General features: G+C 40.7%; 1 protein-coding gene across 4 annotated transcripts in view; it reads left to right on the top strand.

Annotated features, from left to right (window-relative positions):
- Positions 1-1,769: 1,769 nt before the first annotated feature.
- The window catches only part of LOC136789464 (transcription factor RFX3-like), a 232,222-nt gene continuing 225,559 nt past the window's right edge, over positions 1,770-8,432 (top strand). For all 4 annotated transcript variants that reach the window (XM_066989527.1, XM_066989526.1, XM_066989524.1 and 1 more), the window contains exon 1: positions 1,770-1,984. The gene's annotated coding sequence lies outside the window, so the exon portion shown is untranslated. The remainder of the gene's footprint in view (positions 1,985-8,432) is intronic.

Below are 8,432 nucleotides of genomic sequence, written 5' to 3'. Positions count from 1 at the left end.
CATTTGGCCTTCTGGGCTGCAATCACACACTGCTGACTCACGTCAAGCTTTTCATCAACGTTGTTCAGATCAATCTGCAAAGCTTCATACCTGTTGTGCACAGGCACCTGGGAAGGTGGGAAAGTCCCTGAGGGGACACACCTGCCATGCTTACCAGGGACTTTTTGCCATTGTTCCTTATCCTTTAGGTCAGTGTATTCAGCCAGGTAGAGAGAGGATAGGGAATCCTCCATATTGTGCATCCCTTCTGTCTGTTGGGCCTGTCTTAGGGAAGGTACGGAGCGACTCCTGTAGTCTATCTCCCTCTTGGACTCCCTGATACTCCTCAACCTACTCACCTCTTCCAGAAACTCTGTCACTAAATGGAGGAGTGCCTCCACCTGGGCACACCTCCCCCAGATGTGCTCACTCCTGAGGTCCTGAACTGGCATAAGAGTCGAGCACACCCTACAACCTGACACTTGGGTAGCAGCATGTTCCCCCCAGAGCTCTGTCTGGGAGACTGTATGGGTTATGGTGGGTGCCAAATTCCGAGAGGCCATGGCCTTCTGCTGGGTGGATACTCTCACTCCTTGGTCGAGCTGGCCAAGCTTCTGCACCTTCCCACACAAACTGACACGCCACACTCCTAACCTCTCATCCTAGGGGCTGCCATTGTACGAGGGGCTGGGGGCTGGGGCGGCCCCGGTATTCGAGGTGCGGCCTCACCAGAGCTGAGTAGAGAGGGACAATCACTTCCCTAGTCCTGCTGGCCACACTATTTTTGATACAAGCTCCGCCCAATCCTTGTCAGCCATTCTCATGAGAATTGCTGGCTCCTGGAGGCTCCCTTTGCTGCCTGAGCTGCCTTGATGCAGGAAATCCCTTGCACGTCGCGATTCCTTGCTTCACTGCAGAACGCCTCTGTCCCGGAGCTGATCACCTTGGTGAGTGATATGTGGGTAAGAGCAGGGATCTATGATGAACATCACTGCAGGGAAAGGTTGGCCCAAGGCAGCTGGTAATGTGCACACTGGTCGTCTATGTGCTGAGTCCAGCAAGCCAAGGGTATGCAGCAGTTACTGAAAATATTCAGCTTTGCCACTGAGGATAGTAAAGCTGCTGTCATAGTCTCACTGACTTTAAAATGGCAGCAGTTAACAAATACCCCATCTATCAGCAGCTCTTCCCTGCCATTTTCTGATGGAAAAATTAGTAGAAAGGTGACAAGCAGCGAGCACAAAACAAGTTCCTGCTTACTCTGCAATTGCGTCTGAGTGACAGGAAACAAGCATGGTGGAAAAGCAAAGTAATCCCCTGAACAGAGATCCCTGCACAAAAACAAACAAACAAACAAAAACACAAACGAAAAAAAACCCTTTCTCTTAGTTGCTAATCGGATGTGACGTCAGGATGTCAGTAAGAGTGATCTACTCGGGAGACAGATATGTAGATATGACCACACCCCCCTTCTCTCCTTCCCCCTCCCACTCGGGTTTTAGCTTGGCGGTTGCTATCTTTTTGAACAATCAGCCACTGCCACCAGCCACCAGGTTCCTTCCCTAGCCTCTCCAATGTAGTGTGACTTACATCCAGGGATTGTCCATTGTCATACCACTGCTATTTCACTTGTTGGGGATAGAAAGTGCCATCTCATGCCTTTAGGGAGGTGGAGGAGTTAGTACGTCCCTGCCAACCTTATTTTCCTTCCCCGTTAAGGAAACCGCACCCCCTCCCCTCCGGTTCTAGAAGCTGTCCGTCATAAGAAAGGCTCTGCCTCTTCCGGATATCTTAGGCTGGGTCACTGTTTCTTCCTCTCTTGCTTGCTCTCTCTCTTTTGTGAGTTATAGCAACTGTTGCCTTGTGAATCAAGCGCCATAGTCACTGTAGCCTTGGTGACTGTTACGCATCAACAACAGCTGCTTTTCTGCTGTTTTCCATTTCCTTCTTAATCGTCACCTACAAGAACAGCTGCTACCAACAAGAACAACCTTCCACAATTCAGGTGAATGTAACTGTTATGCACACATTTGTAATCCAGTCTTTTTCTCTCTTTCTTCTCCTTTCCTTTCACTCTAACCTTTATCTTCTCTCTCCATGCAGCATCTGTGCAGGGAGTGCTCCCTTGGGCTTTGCTATTGGGGGGGAAGACAGCTCGAATCCTTTCCCCTCCTCCACCGTCCTTCTCACCCATTTTATAATATGGGAATAAGTATTACTTCCATTTTTTCCAAAAATGATACAAATTGTCCTGTGGTTGTTTATTATGAAGGGAATTTATCTGTTTTATTGGAAGTTGTGATCTGAGATGCTGTGGTACTTGTAATGTTCCAGAATATTTTGTGTATTGATAGGGAAGGCCAGTGGGTAACACAGCAGAGGGATTAGAGATCATTTAAAATTGGCTTGACGGTGTGTGATTAACGGTTAATAGTGGAGGTTGAGAGGCTAATGGGTGCTATATGAAATTCTTCACTGTAATTAGCTGTTGTTTCTGTAAATCAAGCTGTTGGGTTGCAAGCTTTAAAATTTAACTCTCATTGTGCTTCTGAGTTCCCAACTTTCTGTTCTCATTGATATTTTCACTTTATTTATAAACATAATTGTTCTAAATGGAATACTTGACTGCATTATCTTTCATGAACTGATTCAAACCTTCTTGAATTCTCCAGTTCATACTACTTGTAAATTTAATCTGATAGTATAGAAACCACTAAGTTTTCAGTAAAATCAAAAGAATTAAGTGTATTTAGAGTACCCAATGCTGTGTATTTGTCTTATTTTCTTAGAAACATTTGTTCCTGAAGAGCAAAAGAAGTCTTTAATGAGAAGTTACATAGGAATAATAACCATCTACATGCATATATTTTCTTAATTAAGGTGGTCCAAACTTGCTAGTTGGTATGCATGGTTTCTTGTTGTCATTTAGTTCCTGTATCAGGTTGTATTCTCTCAGTAGATGTTCTTAAACAGTCTCATAGTTGATTAACCCTAGCTTATGTTGTCTTAGGAAGTGCATCCCTTCTTACAACAAATGTACGTATTATAGTGTCTTTCTGTTAACTAATGAAAGTGTCATTGCTTTTCTACATAGCAACAGAACTACTGTGGCTTTTAACCTATTTGTAAATTAACTTAAAAGAAGAAAAACATTAGTACTGTGTGGGTATCCAATCCTTCACAGACCCTTAACCAATGTTTTTTCAGTGGTTCTTAACATAAATCCCATGGGTATTTCCTGTATAATTGCTTTCCTTGGATTTGCTCTAGTTTATCTCTCTAATATTCAATTCCATCATTAATTATTAGTTGCCTATTACAAACTGGCACAAAACAGGGATATTTTTATCACGTTATCAGTCCTCTTGAATTAAACCTTTTCTCAACTAAGACTGAAGTTTTGACCTAGCTATAAAGTAATATTGTATTAGGAAAAAAATTGTTTTCTAGATTTCTTTTTTAAACAAACGGATACAAGTCTGTGAAAACGGAAGACAAAATGCTAGATTTTTAAAGTTTTTTTTTTTTGTATTCAGACAGTGGTGGAAGATAACATCCTTTAAATATCTCATTGATTTTGTTTCTAGACAAGGAGTTAAACTAAACATTGGTCTTTAAATCTTTTATCAACTTTTTCTTTGTTTTTGCAATTTATGTTTTTGTCCTGTTTTGCTTCCCACCACCTATTGTTGATAGTTTTGTCTGTTAAAACACATCTTATAATTCTGTTTTCTGTATTTGCTGGCACTCAATTTCAATCTTGATTGAGCTCCTCAATTCAGTTTCCTTTTGCTGAATTGTTTCCTATTCACTGTTCTTTTCTTTTCCTTGTTAGGTGCTTCACCTCCACGTGATTTAATATTTCACAGTTTACTTGAGATAGTGGGATGTGGCAAGGTTGGGAAGCATTGCACGTCAGTCATATCTGAAGTATATCCAACTGAACTGCAGGGATATCCTACAGTTACTCTTTTGTTAATCTCCTGTTTTATTTTGGAGCGCGAACTTTACTGGCTTCATCTCAACATACACACAATTGATGTTTAAAATCTATTTTGAGGAAGACTTCTTTAGTCAACTGTAAATGACTAGAAAGAATGCTTATTTAGCAGTTCAGGATCTGTTTTTCTCATTTTCTCGCCAGCAACCTGAAGGCTAATTTAAACACCTCTGTTGGTGCGATAACCCTTTACCATGTTAAATTTGCCATAAACATTTTCGAAGTGTAGATGGCAATATCTCTTTCACTTCAGGTAGATCTTTATCATGTACATGTGAAACAGTTGTTTAGAAAGAATAAGCATGTGCGTATTTGTCAAGGCCTGATCTACATACTTGCATCAATTACTTAAAGTTTGATGCTGAGGTGTGAGGGAGAAAGAATTAGAGTGGAAAAGACTAAAGGGAGCATTCAACTTGGACAAGTTGTATGGTAGAAGCATGCTAGCCTCACAGATGAGGTAGATCCTCCATAAGAGGGGAGAGGGGAGTGCTGGTTTATAGAATCCTAGAAAGAATGGCTTGGGTCGGAAGGGACTTTAAAGATCATCTAATTCCAACCCCCTTGCCATGGGCAGGGGCACCTCCCACTAGACCAGGTTGCTCAAAGCCTCATCCAACCTGGCCTTGAACACTTCCAGAGATAGGGCATCACAACTTCTCTGGGCAGCCTGTTCCAGTGTCTCACCACTGAGTAAAGAATTTCATCCTTATATCTAATCTAAACCTACCCTCTTTTACTTTAAAACCATTACTCCTTGCCCTATCACTCCACTCACTGACAGAGTCCAGTCCTTCCCCAGCTTTCCTATAGGCCCCCCTTTAGGTACTGGGAGGCTGCTATAAGGTCTCCCCGGAGCCTTCTCTTCTCCAGGCTGAACAACCCCAGTTCTCTCCAGCCCCTGATCATCCTTGTGGCCCTCCTCTGGGCTCATTCTAATATTTCCATGTCCTTCTTGTGCTGGGGGCCCCAGAGCTGAACACAGTACTCCACGTGGGGTCTTATGAGAGCAGAGTAGAGGGGGAGAATCACCTCCCTAGACCTGCTGGCCACGCTTCTTTTGATGTAGCCCAGGTTACAATTGGCTTTCTGGGCTGCAAGTGCATGTTGCAGGCTCGTGTTGAGCTTCTCATCCACCAACACCCCCAGGTTCATTTCTTCAGGACTGCTTTCAATCCATTCTCCACCCAGCCTGTATTTGTGCTTGGAATTGCCCTGGCCCAGGTGTGGGTTTTATATCAGTAGGGCCTGGTTCTGGTTGAATTTCTTTGTGAAAAATCTGTATTCAGCCAAGCTGTCTCACCAAACTTAATGGATTGAGGCTCTGTCTTGTTTTATGTAAACAAACCTGTTTGTCTGCAAAAGTTTCATTTACTTTAATTACATTCAAGGGAGTATCTTATAATACCTAATAAAAGGTTACTTATGGTACAACTCAAGTTAGAGCATTTTGCAACTGTTATTTGCTGAAGTACCTCCTGTCTCTAGTATTTCGTTGGGCAACACAGAAAAAAAGAATTTGCCTCAGTGGAAACTAGATCTAACAAATTCATGACAGTACAATGTAGTTCAGATAACCAGTAATTCTTAAGTACAATTCAGTAAGTGTTTTTAGTTCATAACATACCTAGATATTTTTAACTGTAGCTGTGTTGATATCGTGATTCTAGGCTTTTTTCCATCGCTTTTGAGATCATGGTCAGTAGGGTAGCTTTTAACGTTGCAGTGATCTGTCCTTGAAAGTAATTTAAAGTAGCAAAGACTGTGTGCTTATTAGTTTCTTTTTTGCATGAGTTAGTTGATGGAAATAGGTGCTTGATTCTGGAATCCATTAGTTGCCACTGCATTTATTTTCTTTACAAGGCTAAATCCTAAAAGTACAGTGTTGAGGCAAGAGATGATGGTTTGTCTTATAAACCCATTAACCTAATGTAGGCAAGAAAAGGTCTGGTGTTGCTTTAGAAAAGACATTGCAAGTTTATGAATTCTGAAGAAACAAAATACCAGTTGCTAAACCGTTTGTCTTCGTGAATGCTTTCTTAGGAAGAAATTTGCTCCCCCCGACGTTTTGCCTTCAGAGCAGTCTTCATTTTTATTACCTCTTTTTGAGAGGTACTATTAAAGCAATATGAAATGTTTTGAGGTGCACAAACTAGGTGTTTTATAGAATAGTTAATCTTAGCCTTTTTGATAACTTTTGTGACATCTTTTTATTTTTGTTCTCCTGAGGAAATAGTTTGTGATACTGCCCTCCATCTAATTTGAAAGAAAGGTAGAGGTATCTGAATAATTATCTGGGAAAGATAAGAAAATTTATCCTACTGTTAAAGGAAAGGCAGTGTTCAGGTGTTATGTATTTCATTTGGCAAAAGACAGCTGGACAATTGCCAAATGTACTCTATCTATTGTAATATGGATATGTTTAAAGAGCAAAAGGCATAAGCCAGACTTGCTATTTCCTATAGATGTCACTAATTGTGTTACTATACAACAACTTTTTGGAGAAAAGCCATGTTGTTCACTTCTATGTGCCATTTCTTAGCCCTTCTCCAGTGGATTTGCTAAAAACTTTATTGAAAACACTGATCCTGTAGAGGTAGTTGTAGATACCTAATTTGGCCTGCAGATTTTTTGATTGAAAATGATTAATAAATATAGAAGAACCCAGTTTGACAAAAACATTGTAGTCAACTTGAAGATCTTCTGGACATGTTTAGATATTAAAAAGTAAACATGAAACATCATGATGGCGTGTTTTTTTTAGGTTGTTAATTTATGGTCCAAAATATGGAGTTTGATATATTGTTTTTGAGAGTGTACAATAAAACATCTCTATGGAACATGTGCAGTTGTTTTAACTGTTGAAAGATTAACTCAGATTTCTTGGTGTTTAAGATTTTTAATTGTCCTTCTAAATGATGAATTAGAGGAAAACTTTTGTTTGCGTTCAGTTAGAATGCAGTGCAGATATTTACTGCTTTATGTTAATATTAAAGCAGAAAAAAATATAGTGTTAAAATCTGTTAGTATAACCCTTTTTAAAAAGATATGTCTGTAGGTATGTGTGACTCTTTGTGAAGAGTTCTAAGCTCTTTAAGCAAGTTGGTCAGATGTATAAGGAGGACTACAGGTTTATTAATGCTTCTTAGTCTGAAAGTACCACATACCCTTTAAGTTGCACAGCAACTGACTCCTAGCAACAGTGATGGTTACTCTCAGAAGTTCAGTATATGTCAGATGTACTCTTGCTTCATTGTTACAAACAGTTGTCATGGTTTTCTTTTCATAATAAGATAATTTGAATTTTGAGGGACAGAAAGCTCCTTAAACAGGAAACCCCTTGCAAAGCTACTTCAGAATGCTTCTGGTACTTATGAGAGTGGCTGTCATGTTTTGGTGTGTGTGTGTGTGTGTCTTTTATTTATTTTGCTTTAGTGTACTATGAGAGAAGACAAAATAAAGAAGTGTTCAATGGTGCATGAAGTGAGGAAGGCATTTAATGCTTGCTAGAAGTGGTTTGCAAATTTCAACTTCTGTTGAAAACTAATCCATTGTAGCACTTCATAAAAGTCACCAACTGAACAAGTAAACATACAAATGTTTTGGAAGGCATCATTTTTTTTTTTTGCTTTGGGGTATAAATCAAACTAAAGGAGTTAAAAAGAGACCTCCCCTGAAGAGATTATTCCATAAGTATCTACTATAGGGATTCTTGTGTCTATGTGAGGCTTGCAGTATTGACTAATATCATTTAGATGACTTTAATGCGTAGTCAGTGCTTCATTGGTTCTATTTATTTCTGTTGTCTTCTGTGATGAGTCTGTCTGGGATGGAGTTAACTTTCCCTGCAGCAGCCCATACAGTGCTGTGCTATGCACTCATAGCTAGAACAGCACTGGTATCACTCCAGTGTTGTCTATTGCTGCATAATGCTGGCACAGCATCAGGACTACCTCCAAGCCCCCAAGAGCCAGCAGGCTGGGGGTGGGCAAGTGATGGGGAGGGGACATCACCAGGGCAGCTGATCTAAACCAACCAAAGGGATATTCCATACCACATGATGTCACACTCAGCAATAAAAAGGGGGGCTCTCATGGGGGAGGGGGCTGTCCTCCCAAACAACTGTTATGCGTTTTGAGGCTCTGCTTCCCAGGATGTGGCCGAACATCGCTTGTTGATGGGAAGTAGAGAATAACCTTTTTTTTTTTTTCCCTTTCTCTATGTGCTTCCACGCAGCTTTTTTTTTCCCCTCTCCCTTTTCCCTTTAGTTAAATCATCCTTATCTCAAACCTCGAGCTCTTTGTGTTGTATTTTCTCCCCCTTCCTCTTTGAGGAGGGGGGAGTGAGAGAGCGGCCATGGTGGAACTCAGCTGCCCACTTGAGTAAAACCACCACATCATCTCATCTTGGTTTAGCTAACAAATATTCTGAGACCATTTTTTGAAAACTTTTG

Source organism: Anser cygnoides, unplaced genomic scaffold (assembly GCF_040182565.1).
Source record: "Anser cygnoides isolate HZ-2024a breed goose unplaced genomic scaffold, Taihu_goose_T2T_genome scaffold_46_1, whole genome shotgun sequence".
Taxonomy (NCBI): Eukaryota; Metazoa; Chordata; class Aves; order Anseriformes; family Anatidae; genus Anser; species Anser cygnoides.
The sequence above is the reverse complement of the archived record's forward strand: the minus strand, read 5'-3'. Positions and strand labels throughout refer to the sequence as shown.